This window comes from Triturus cristatus, chromosome 12 (genome assembly GCF_964204655.1).
Source record: "Triturus cristatus chromosome 12, aTriCri1.1, whole genome shotgun sequence".
In the NCBI taxonomy this organism is placed as follows: domain Eukaryota; kingdom Metazoa; phylum Chordata; class Amphibia; order Caudata; family Salamandridae; genus Triturus; species Triturus cristatus.
Genome location: NC_140595.1, coordinates 622707883 through 622720526, shown reverse-complemented (window position 1 = coordinate 622720526; position 12644 = coordinate 622707883).

Below are 12644 nucleotides of genomic sequence, written 5' to 3'. Positions count from 1 at the left end.
ACGCAGCATGGCCCAGAGCGGTTGCCTGGAAATAGCGCCCCCCCCCCCCTGAGATGGCAGCGTCCACCCACCCTTTGAAGAGGAGCCGCTTGGGAAGAGGCAGCAGTGGATCGTAGTGAGGGGTGTGAGGAGGAAGGTCTGTAGCGTGATCAGCACTTTAGCCATTTAGCAGGCCGCGATAGCCTCGTGGGGGCCTAGAGTCGGTCCGGTGGCCTTGGAGGGCACAGTCTCCGACGGCTGACTACACAGCCGATGGAGGACCTAATACCTGTGTGATGCCCTACTGAACAGTGTTCCCTCCATAGCGAGTGTCCAGAGTGGATCCCATATCACAGCGCCCACTTGCCTTCCACGGAGGTGCTGCCTGTGACGAGGCTCGGCTGGACTGAGGTGAGGAGTCCAAAGGGGGGGGGACCTGGAGCACGACCGGCACTACACTTGCAGGCCTTGGTGATCCTTGTGGTGGCCTGGGACCAGGTCGGTGGGCCTTCAAGAAACAGTGGCTTCACACCGCACGGTAGGGCCCTGCCTAATTAGAGTTCAGAACTGGAGCCTCATCGTCCTGGCCCTAACTCCTTTGCTTCTGGATCAGGAGGTAATGACCCTCATTGCTCCCCCACTGTCTTTCATTTGGAGCTATATGAGACTCTGATTTGGAGGATGGTCAGGTGCCACTAGGTGCAGCTAAGCCCATAGAATCTGGCACTGATCTATCTCTGGGATTGCATGTCGCTTAGGACACTGTATTAAGCGAGAGGTGCGGGCTCTGCTTAGCGAGGTTTCCCTCTCGAAAGACTAGCTGTTAGTATGATGACTCGGGGAGGTATGGCCTGCTTTGAGATACGAGGCTCAACCATCTGCACCACTCGTCCTAGCCCTGGTACAAATAGCCCCGGTACCAATCAACGCTGTGACCACACTTGAGTGAGGTTATAGTTGGAACTGCCCTTCTTGGCCCCGGATGTCATCTAATTCACTGGTAGCTGCCCGAGACAAAATCATGTGCGCGACCTACTTCTGAAGAATACAGTGGATCCTCAAGGCCCGGGGCAGGCCGGCGTAGGAGAAGGTGCTGACAGCGTGGTGATCCATGAATTTTTGGAGTCTTTATTCGCTTCTCTTCAAGAGGACATATTGACTGTAAAGACGGACCTGCAGTCTGACTTGAGAGAGGTGCGTCGGGATGTCGACGCAGTTGGTGAGAGGGTGGCTGCCCTGGAGGAAAGCACAGTAACTAGGAATTAGGAAATTGCTGAGCTCCAACAAGAGGTTATCCGACTACAGGACCAACAAATCGATCTCCAATCACATGCAGAGGACCTGGAGAACAGATTTAGGCGGAATAATATCCGTATTCGCGCGGTCCCCACTGGCGCAGAAGGAGCGGACCTGGAGGGGTACGTGCAAGCCTTGTTTAACACTGTTTTGAGCACCTCAGCGGAGAGTGTAGTTAAAGTGGATCGTTGTCACCGGGTGGGTCCTCCCCGCCAGTCTACCCGTCCTCCTGTGGATATTTTGGTCCGAGTGCATGACTTCAGAGTAAAAGAAGACATTCTTAAAGCGGCCCGATCCACCCCAACACTACACTTTAGAGATCACTCTCTGCAGCTTTTCCATGACATCACAGCAAGCACAGTGCAGAAGAGGAAATACTTTCGGCCTGTGACCAACCTGCACTCCTCCGGCATATCCTACTCTTGGGGCCACCCCTTTCGCCTCATATTTCGATACGATGGCAAGCTCTGTGAGAAGTTGGCCTGATATATGCTGTCCACTAGGTATAGTGGGCACCTTGTATCAGTCCAAACAACCCCTTATTGGTTATAGGTTGAAGACAACCTTTATTGAAAGCTATCTTAGTGGTAGCTATGGAGAGCAGCCTTCAGGCCAAGTCTTGAAGGAATGTAAAGCAGCTTGTTTTCCCAGTCTATAATCTCTTGAGGTACTAAATGAAAGATATCCACACCAGGTATATATATAAAATATATGTATTTATTACTAAACACACCCTCCTAGTCTTTTTATGAGACTAGAGGTCAAAACACATAAGTTACACTTCAATAATCACAGTAAAATTGCACAAATACACGTCAGGCCCTAGGGGCGAGCCAAACCATATACTAAAATAGTGGTATAAGAACCACGACTTAACTAGACACAAGGCCTAGAGCCTGTAGAATCGCTGGGACCCCAAGGAACCACCCAAGGTAGTGACACAGGGGACCCATGGGGGCCGGGTGCAGTGTGTGAACACACCAGCGAGCTCCCGTTAGCTTCTACGGGGAAAGTCGCGGTTAGGTTTTTAAAGATTAGGGACACTTAGGAATGAGTCAGGACCAAACCCTTTTGGACTTAGGAAGTTCTAGGGCTAGCACCCACAGGAGCACCGGAGTACTCGTGTTACCTCACCCAGGGAAGCCGGGTGCATAGGTGTCTTTTGGTATTGGGTCGCGTCGTCGATTTCAATGGTAGCTGGCGAAGAAGTGCTGCTGCCGTGAAGATGCGAAGTGTCCGAAGAGATCCAAGCCTGAAACGAAGATGAGAAGAACCTGAAAGCAGAGGGGACAGAGTGTGGGTCACTAGGCAGTGACCAGGAAGGCGATGGACAGATGCCCACCGATATTGGGTGATTTCAGGTGAAAGAGGTGAAGCTTGACTCTTCAGCCACGAGGACCAGAAGGTGTCTAGGACAACCAGGAGCTGGATTCGAGCTGTCCCACAAAGGATGTCGAGTGCTGCAGTGTCAGCGCCTGGATTGGACACAACAAGCCTTGGCAACAGCAACCCACGCAGAAATGAGAAAGATGCTTCGGTGCAGACCAGCAAGTTCTGTGGGTCTCACCACTTGGTAGAGAGTCGGGGCACATCTGGAGCAACCAGGAAAGCCCAAGGAAATACAAAGTTACCCCCTCAGGGACCCACCAGTCAACGGACCAGGGATCGCAAAGGGACCTCGAGACGAAACACAAAATGGCAGCCCATGGGTCACTCGGCATGACCAGGCTGACAATCTTCGGTGGATTCAGTGCTCGAGGTGGGTGCTATAAGTCAGCCCAAGCACGACTTCAAGAGATGTCGAGAAGTCAATGCACTTGCTGAAATGCACGGTGACCAGGAGTTCCGGTTCCACGCTACTCACGAGGGCTGTGGGTCCCAGCTTTGCTGGGGACTCGGGTCGGCCTCTGGGATGTCTGGAAATCCTCTTCCTGGGCTGCAAATACTTCGTAATCTGGTGGGAGCTTTGATAATGCAGACTGGCAAATTGCTTCTTTGGTGCCTGCCAAGCAGGGGAATCACTCCTTGACCCCAAGGGAGATTTCTTCAGTCCTCTGGTCTTGAGCAGAGTGTCGAAGGTCCAGGATTCAGCTTCAGAGTTTTGTCCAGGGTAATCTAAAGTCCTAAGGACTGGGGTCCCATACTTATACTAAGGTAGGGGGTTGGACATACTCTTCAAAGCACTCAGAGAGTGCTCCCACCCAACCCCAATACACATCAGCCTGTCTGGGAGGTGGTTACACCTCCCTGTGACAGGAAACCTATTGTCCAGGCCTCCCCTGCCGGAGTTTCGGTCAGCAGCAGGAGGCCAGACCTGTGTCTGTGGCTGCAGCATCCATTTTGTGATGCCAGGGCTCTATTAAGTTTCTACCGGGTATACCAGTGCTGTCATGTCTCTCCCTCTAGAAGGGTGGGATCATACTCCCACACCAGTTACTGGTGTGGGGGTATGATTCCACGGTATTTGACACCAAACACAACATGTTTCCGTGCAGCCAGTCCAAAGTTAGCATTTACCGTTTGGTTATAATGCACTTAAGAGTATATGGTCAGGCTGCACTACTGACAACCCCGGAGAAGAGATTCCGAAGGCTGCAGAGGGGCTCAGCTCATGCCTGGGCACCCCCTCACTTATAACCAAGCACCCTGCCTTCAGGATTGATGAGGCCTGTCATAGGGGTGACTGATAGGTTTGTATGTGCAGTATATGGTGAGATCTAGTGAACCTATATCTCAGTAAGGGGTGCATGCACCACCTTAACCAGGCTGCAGTAGCAGACCTGTGGTGTCATTTTGGGTGGCTTTCCAGGGGTGGCATAATACATGCTTCAGCCCCTGGTAGGCCTCTGGGGTACCTATGCCCTGGGTACATAGTATACCATATACTAGGGACTTATAAGGGCACCTCAGTTCCAATCTGAACTGTACCTAAAGTACATTGTATCATTTTAGAGAGGAAGCAGCTAGGCTGGGGCCCTGAATAGCAGGGTCCCAGCCAGACTAACGTCGAAAAACAGTGAAACACCAGCAAAAAGTGGGGGAACCATGTGAAGCAGACCCTACTCTCCTACAAGCTCCACCAGCTTCGCTTCCTGGAGAAGACCTGCAAGCTCCTTAACTTGGACCTCAACGATCAGGCTCCGCAGAGCTCTTCCACTGGGCTCCACTTGGTCGCCGTCGAGGTTCGAGATCCGGGTTCAGACTGGAGCGCCCCTGACTCTGCTACTATCATCAAAGAAAGGTCGGCGGTGATTTGTTCACTCTCTGGGGCTGGAGGAGATGTAATGTAACTGATCCTCCAAGTTGAGGTATTTCCAGGTTGATGGGGTGAGTTGCAATGTTGGGCCTGGTGGGGGCAGGGACGGCTGACCTCAGCACTGGTGAATGTCTCTTGCCTTCTTGGTTGCCCCCATACATACTAGCCTCCCTTCAGTGATGGACTTTGATTAATTCTTGTTAGTTAACATTTTTTCTATTTTGTTGTAATGTTGGGGTTGATAATGTGTTGTTTGGGGCCCCCCTCCAGCGAGCCAATTCCTTTGCACCCCCCACTTATGCCCACCTATAGCAGAACGTTCTACACATCACACATTTTTAACATCAATGTTCAAGGCCTTAATAATCCCACTAAGAGGAAGGCGGTACTATCCCTGTTGGAGCACTCACTGGGGGAAATATGCTTGCTCCAGGAGACTCACTTACTCCCTAAGGATACACATAGAATGCATGCTAAAGGATTTCCACAGCAATATTGGTCTTCTGGGAAAGGCAAGAAGGGGGGGTGGCTATTTTGTTTTCCAAGCACTTTACTGGCTCTGTCCTGGGTCCCATGGCCGAAATTAAGGGCTGCCTACTGGCCCTCTGGGTGCAGATGGATACATCCCACTTTACGCTGGCTCCAATTTATTCCCCAAAAGAGCACCAAGAGGCATTTTTAATGGACGCCCTAGCCACAGTATTTCACTCCTCAGATGTAGCTGTAGTGGTGGGCGGAGACTTAAACATAGTGATGTATCCTGAGATGGACCGTTCTGGCCAGAGGGTTGGTGGCTCAGCAGCCCTGTCCGCCAGGAGCTGGAAGAATGTGGACTGCGGGATGTGTGGTGCGCCTTACACCCAGGAGATTACACCTTTTATGCCGCGACCCATAAGACATACGCTCGGTTGGACCATTTCCTAGCCTCCCCTTCCACTTGGGAGCGTGTTCGGACCTCTACTATTGAGGCCCGTTCACTTTCAGATGACACGCATATAGCATTGTCTATACACACCTCTCCTGCCTGAACTATGGCCCCCGTGGTGCCCTCGGGAGACGATGCTGATGTCCCCAGCGACAACGACCACACTTAGGAATACTATACAGGATTACCTAACGCTAAATGGTGATGGTTCCACTGTCCTGTTCTCGATTTGGGAGGCTTTAAAGCTGGTGGCCTGAGGTGCTCTTATAGCTAAAGCAGCACATAAAAACAAAATGAAGAAGGCTAAGAGGGAGGAGCTTTAGTCAAGGGTGATGGTATTGGAGGCTATCCATAAGCGCTCCAGTGCCTTGCGGATCTGGAGACAACTTGAAAGAGAGCAACTTCACCTTAAACGTCTTGATTTGTATAGGGCTGAGTATGCGATAGCATGTTTGAAGCATAAATATTATGTATGGACTAATAAAGGGGATGCATGCTGGCGCATTGTTCGGGTAGTAAACAGTATGCACAGACTGTTAAAGCAGTCCAGAGGGATTCCGGGGAGGATGCCACCGAAGACATTTGCATTGCAGTCACTTTTCAGGCTTACTACTCAGAGTTGTATGCCAACGACTCTCCGATCTCCTCGGATCCGCAAGCCTACTTAGACGTGGCTGCGGTTACCCCCCTTCCTTGTAGCGAAGCCGCAGCCCTCTATGAACCCATTCACGCTGAGGAAGTGATCCAGGCAATTGCTCGTTTGAAACCTTTGAAGGTGAACGGCCCAGATGGGTTCAGTGCCACCTTCTACAAGACCTTTTGTCCGAAATTAGCTCCCATACTCACACGCTTGTTTAATTCCTTTGCCGAAATGGGCACGCTTACAGAAACAAGGCTTCAAGCCTCGATTACAGTAATTCCTAAGCCTGTGAAGGACTAAGCTTTGCAGCTCATACCGCCCGATATAATTGTTGAACATAGATGCTAAATTGTTTGCTACCATTTTAGCCCAGCGCCTTAATCCCCTGATGCCCAGTCTTGTAGATCCGGACCAGGCAGTGTCGACAGTGTGGAGACAATACCAAACACCTTTGTCATTTGATAGACAAAGTTCAGCGTTCCCACGAAGGGGCTTTGCTTTTGGCAGTGGACGCAGGGAAAGCTTTTGACAGGGTGCATTGGCCCTATTTATTCGCAACTCTTAAACAATTTGGCATGGGGGCGTGGCTTTACCGCAGAGCGCGATGGCTGCAAGGCAGTGAAGCTCCTGACGCCAATGGCCTGAAACCGCCTCAATATCGGCCATATATCTGTTTTCTCCCCCACAAACGATTAGCGGGGTGTGTGAGGTACCTCTGCTGTGGCACTGTGCGCTGGATAGGCTCGCACTGAGACACCAGGCAGAAGTGGAATGGAGCGAGGATCGTGCCCAGAATCCCCGGGCTCGAGGGACTGCGCGGCCATCCGGGACCTCCATGTGGGGTGGCCGCAGTTGTCGGAACATGGCGGCGCCCCGGAGGCCTGTGCCCAATGTTTTGCATCTGGACCCCTACAAGCATAAGGGGCCTCGGTGGGGTCTCTCTTGTTGGCTCCCCCCCCCCGACATCAAAATCCTTACCGGAGGGGCTGCCGCAGGGATCGTTGACACATCGGCAGTCTGTGACGCGGCACGCATCTTCCGACCCATCTCCCGCCAAGCAGCCCTGTTGGAAGCTGACAGCCAGGGCTGCAGTCTAGTACGCAGGCCGAAGCTTAGGGCGGAGAGCCCACACGCATCGCAATCTCCAGATCGGAGGACCGGGACCTGAATAAATGATCGGCCCAACAGCAGTGGACCAGATTTACGGATGGGTGAGCCGCACCGCGACACAGCGGCATAAGTCACTTTGGGGGCAGTACACTCTGGCTAAATTCTTGCAAAGCTGCACTCAGTGCACTGATGACCCTGGTCCAAAACCACTGGGGACGCAGCACGTGCACATTGAAGACAGTGACTCATGGTTGGTAGCCACTGGTTGGCATATACTTCACAGGAGGGAGGTGTAACTACAAGCTACTACATCTCTGAAACGCTGAGGTCAGTGCACCCTACATCTGGCATCCCTAGCGAGACAGCACTCTGGCAGCCTCTTGCGTGTTTGACTTGGTGTGCTGTGTGTGGAACTTGAACCACGAGTGCATAGTGCCGTTGAACGGTAGTCCATTTACGCCGCTGCGTCATGTCAGGACCAAAAGGACAGAGGTCTACACTCTAGACGAAGCTGGATAAATACACAACGCACAGGGGATGCGAACAGGAGGGGGCGACCAAGGGAGAGACGGAGAAATCATCGACGCCATCCGAAGGGGAACCAACACTGGCGGACGTAATGGCAGCCATAGCAGGGGTGCGTACCTCGCTGGAACACAGAATGGACACCATATCCATCGAAATGGCATTGCTAAGGACCGATTTGAAAAACACTAGTGAAAAAGTCAAAACCATGGAAGGGGTGACTAAGGAACTAAGTAGCAACACCCACCGAATGAGTAAAGAAATCAAGGGCCTCCAATTGGCACAAAAAAGGTTGGATGCCCAACTGGATGACTATGAAGGTCGCACAAGACGTAACAACGTCAACATTATTGGGTTCCCTGAACGAGCGGAGGGGCCAGCCGCAGACCTGTTCTTGGAAGACTTAATCATGAATTACCTACGTCCCAAAACGCTGTCGAAATTCTTTACGGTTGAAAGGGCACACAGAATGCCAGGGGGAAGACCTAGGCCCTGTGTCCCTCCAAGACCGATCCTTACACTACTCCTTAACTTCAGGGACCGAGACAGTATTCTTCAAACAGCACGTGCTAACCCTCCTCTAAAGATTGACAACAGTGAACTGTCCTTTTTCCTGGATTTTACCATTGCAGTTCAACGCCAACGTCGCACCTTCCTGGATGTTAAAAAATTGATGAGGGATAAAGGCATTCATTATGCAATGTTATTCCCAGTTAAGCGGCGAGTAGAAGCGGACAGCAAGTCTTGGTTTTTTGACTCGCCAGAAGCAGCACAAGAATGGTTGGAGGGCTGGAGACCAGCGAAGATTCACAACGTCAGACTTAGGCATTGGAACTGACCAGTGACTGCCCCCCCCCCAATAGCGAAGGATAGCCGGAGTTATGGGCCATACAAGTGAGAAACGGATTAAGTTGTTATCCTGGAATGTGAATGGCTTGCAGGATAAAATTAAAGGAGGAATTGTCTTTCAGTTTCTTAGGCGACATGCCCCAGAGGTGGGGTTGCTTCAGGAGACGCACCTCATAGGAAACATGTGCAAGGCCCTAGCTGGAGGGGGTTACCAAATAGTGGCTCACTCCGGGTTCACGACAGGCTCCAGGGGAGTTGGTATACTGAAAATCGTGCTTTCCCAATGGCAATAGAGCAGGTTTACACTGATACTTTGGGGCGATATGGGGCGGTATCTGGAAAGTGGGAGGGCGAGGTGCTGACACTGCTGTCACTGTACTTGCCACCAGGATTGCAGGACATTACATTTAAAGACCTGTGTGGGGGGAGGTACTACTTCCGTTTCCTAGTGGTAATAGGAGGAGGCCTAAACTCAGTAGTTTCTGGGACGCTGGACAGCTACCCCCCTAGATACATACCTCCCTCATGCCTGCACCTCCCGCGTTTCTTGCACGCTATGGGTCTGGTGGACATGTGGAAGGTATATCACCCTACAGAGACACCATACACCTTTCACTCAGGGGTCCACAAAAGCTTTTCTCGCCTAGATTATATCCTCACCCCGGCGGCACAGGTTGGCTATGTCAAGGAGGTAAGACAACTAGCTAGGGGAATATCCGACCACTCCCCAGTTTGGCTACACATGGAGTATGGGAAGGTTGACTGCACTCGGGTTGATCCTATTAGCCCCTGATATCTTCGGAACCCTGCAATTAAATCAAAGTTAGAACAAGAAAATGAACACTATTTTGCTGAAAATGACGGCACAGTTGCCTCAGCTCTGGTCCTTTGGGAGACCTTTAAAACAGTGATAAAGGGACACGCTCTATCTCAGATCTCCGGGGCTAAAAAAGACAGACAAGCTTGACTTCTCGGACTGGAGGAGGACATTCTCAGATTGGAGGAGGGCCTCGCGACGGCAGCAGACCAAGACACCCCTCATATTCTCCACTTGACACAAGAGGAATATAGATCTGAGGCGAGAGAAGCTGCCAAAACCATGCTCAGCCACAAGATGGGGAGAGTATACGAGCTGGGGACAAGACCGGGAAAACGTTAGCCTGGTTACACAGGAGGGAAGCAGCGAGCAGATTGGTCATGGAACTTTGGGTGGTGAATGGGAAAAAGCTCACTGATCCGCAGGACATCACAGACGAGTTTTGTAGGTATTATGTCTTGGTCTACACTTCTAGGTACAGTGAACCGGAGGTGGAAACTAAAGAACTACTGGCGGAGATTAGTCTGCCGGTACTGGCAGACGCAGACAGAACTTTGTTGGAGGGGGACATCACCCCAGACGAAATAGCACAGGTTATTCATTCCCTCGAGACCGGAAAAGCAATGGGCCCCAACGGCCTCCCGATAGAACTGTACAAATTAAGACCTGATAAGTTAGCCCCCTACCTCAAAGCAATGTTTGAAGAAAGTCTTGAGGAGGAATCCCTTCGCCAGGATCAGAGATTGGCCACCCTGGTAGTGATACCTAAGGAGGGGAAACCAAGAGATAGCTGCAAATCGTATCGACCCATATTGCTACTCTGGCTTTATGCCGTCACGTAACACATCCCTGAATTTAAGGAGGGTGTATGGTGCTATGGGAAGGGCTAACACCATAAAGGAGGATGCAGTTGTGGTGTCTCTAGATGCCACCATGGCGGTTGACATAATTCAGTGGCCATACCTGTTCGCCATCTTGGAAAGGTTGGGATTCGGTCCTAAATTTATCAGCTGGGTCGGACTTTTATACACTGACCCACTAGCACAGGTAGTGGTCAATAACAAAAAATCAGCTATATTCCACCTCCACAGGGGGACTAGACAAGGAAGCCCCCTGTCGCCCCTGCTTTTTGCTCTTACATTAGAACCTCTGGCCTGCTGGATCCAACGAGACCCCGTAATAAGAGGGCTGCGCTGGGCTGATGATTGGGAGGTCCGGATATCGCTCTATGGAGATGAGATTTTGTTATACCTGGCTTCCCCATATATATCCCTGTGTAGAGTCTTTAATATCTTTACTTATTTTGGTACATACTCCGTGTATACTATCAACTGGTCAAAGTCACTAATTTTTGTGCTTCAGGGCACGCCGCCGGTCCTACCGAAGAAATATCAACTCAAGATAGTGACGGAGGGGTTTAAATATTTGGGGATTTTTATCACTAAGGATCCCAAATTATTTTACAATGCTAACCTTTTACCACCGTTGCAGCGACAGAAGTCTGATGTAGAACATTGGCAATCTCTTCCGTTGTCACTACTGGGGAGAGACGCGTTGTTTAAAATGATGTCTCTGCGTCGGTTCTTATACGTCCTACAAAATTCACCTGCCCTGATTCCCACATCATATTTCAAACAGGTGGAAAGTGCTCAGTGAGCATGGCTCTGGGGGAGTGGTCGCCGAGAATCGCGTTCTCGAGGTTTGTGCGTAGCTGGTATGATGGTGGAATCTGTTTGCCAAATATTAAAAAATACTACTGGGCAGCACAACTAGCAGCTATCAACCACTGTATATACCGGCCCCCTACCGATCCTGGATATGCCATGGATAGGTGGCTCCTCCCCAGGGGGAATTATACACGAGCACTATATTCTATTTCAAATTCTGTTTATTTGAATTTTTTTTAAGATTGAAACAGAAGGCATTACATATGTAACATTTGTCATAAAAATAATCCCAGGATCACAGATCTCACATGTAGGTTACAGCTTCCTCACGAGGTCTGTGGCGAATAAACTTTTAAAAAATCAACAGAATCATAACATGTTGCAATCAGTCCATCGCTTATGAGCGTCAATCTACCCTCCCAAGAGAGTAACCTGAAAAGGAAACTTAAACATATCTAAAAAACGAACAAAAACTATGATGTCATGGTGCAAATGATAATAAGGTGATCAGTGGGAGGGATTACTGGGGCCTCTACTCGGGTGTCCTTTGCACTGCGCAGTGCCCCCATAACTGCAGTGAGATTAGATATGGAACAGGTTGATGGCCCTAAGACATGGGGAGCAGGCCGTCAATTGAAGACCCTCCGAAAGGTAGCTCACCAGCGGAGACCAAATATAGCCGAAGCCATTTCTGGTGTCGTCCACAATGTCGGCCATGCGCTCCACAACCTCGCATGCATGGGTTAAAGATGGTGCTTCTTGTTTTTTCCACGCAGCAGCAACTGCCATTTTGGCTGCCCCCAGACAAAGCCACATAACAGACCTATCACTCTGTGTTTGCCGTTTCAAGGAAGGGTCTCGTACCACCAGCAACAAATGTTCCAGAGAGCTGGGAATAGGATAGCCTAGGATAAGTTTAATTTGGGACAGCATTTCTTTCCAGAAAGGTTGTATGGTGGGACAGTTCCACCAGATGTGTCGAAAGTCGCCTAACAGACCACAACCCCACCAGCATCTGTCTGCCGCGGTCGGGAAAATCTTGTGAAGTTTCTGAGGGTATAGGTACCAATCATACATAATTTTATAATGCGCCTCCCTTAGGAACATGGAGCGATTGTATTTCACTATATCCCTACTTACATGTTCCCATTGCTTGTCCTCTAAGGGGGAATCCAAAAGTGCATCCCAGAAGCGTTTAAAACGCGGGGTCGATCTGGGGCTCAGAGCTTGTATAAGAGCATAAGAAGGAGATGCATCCCTTGGAGGTGGACCCAGACTGGGCAAACTTCTCAATGGGGAGCAGATCCCTGGTGGCGGCCAGCTGCACCAGGGGCTGCTGTACCCAATGCTTCAGCTGCTAGTAGTAGTATTCTTCTTTGCCAGTCAGTGCGAATTGTGTCTTGCATTCTTGAAAGGTGAGGAACTCACCGTTGTCAAAAAGATGAGAAATCATGTGGTACCCTCCCTCCCTCCAAGCCTCAAAGGGTCTCTCCTGTAGTGCAGGGGGGAACGCAGCATTAAAATGTATAGGTGTGTAGGGGGAAGGGAAGGTCATAAGGTGTAACCTCTTAGTAATGACA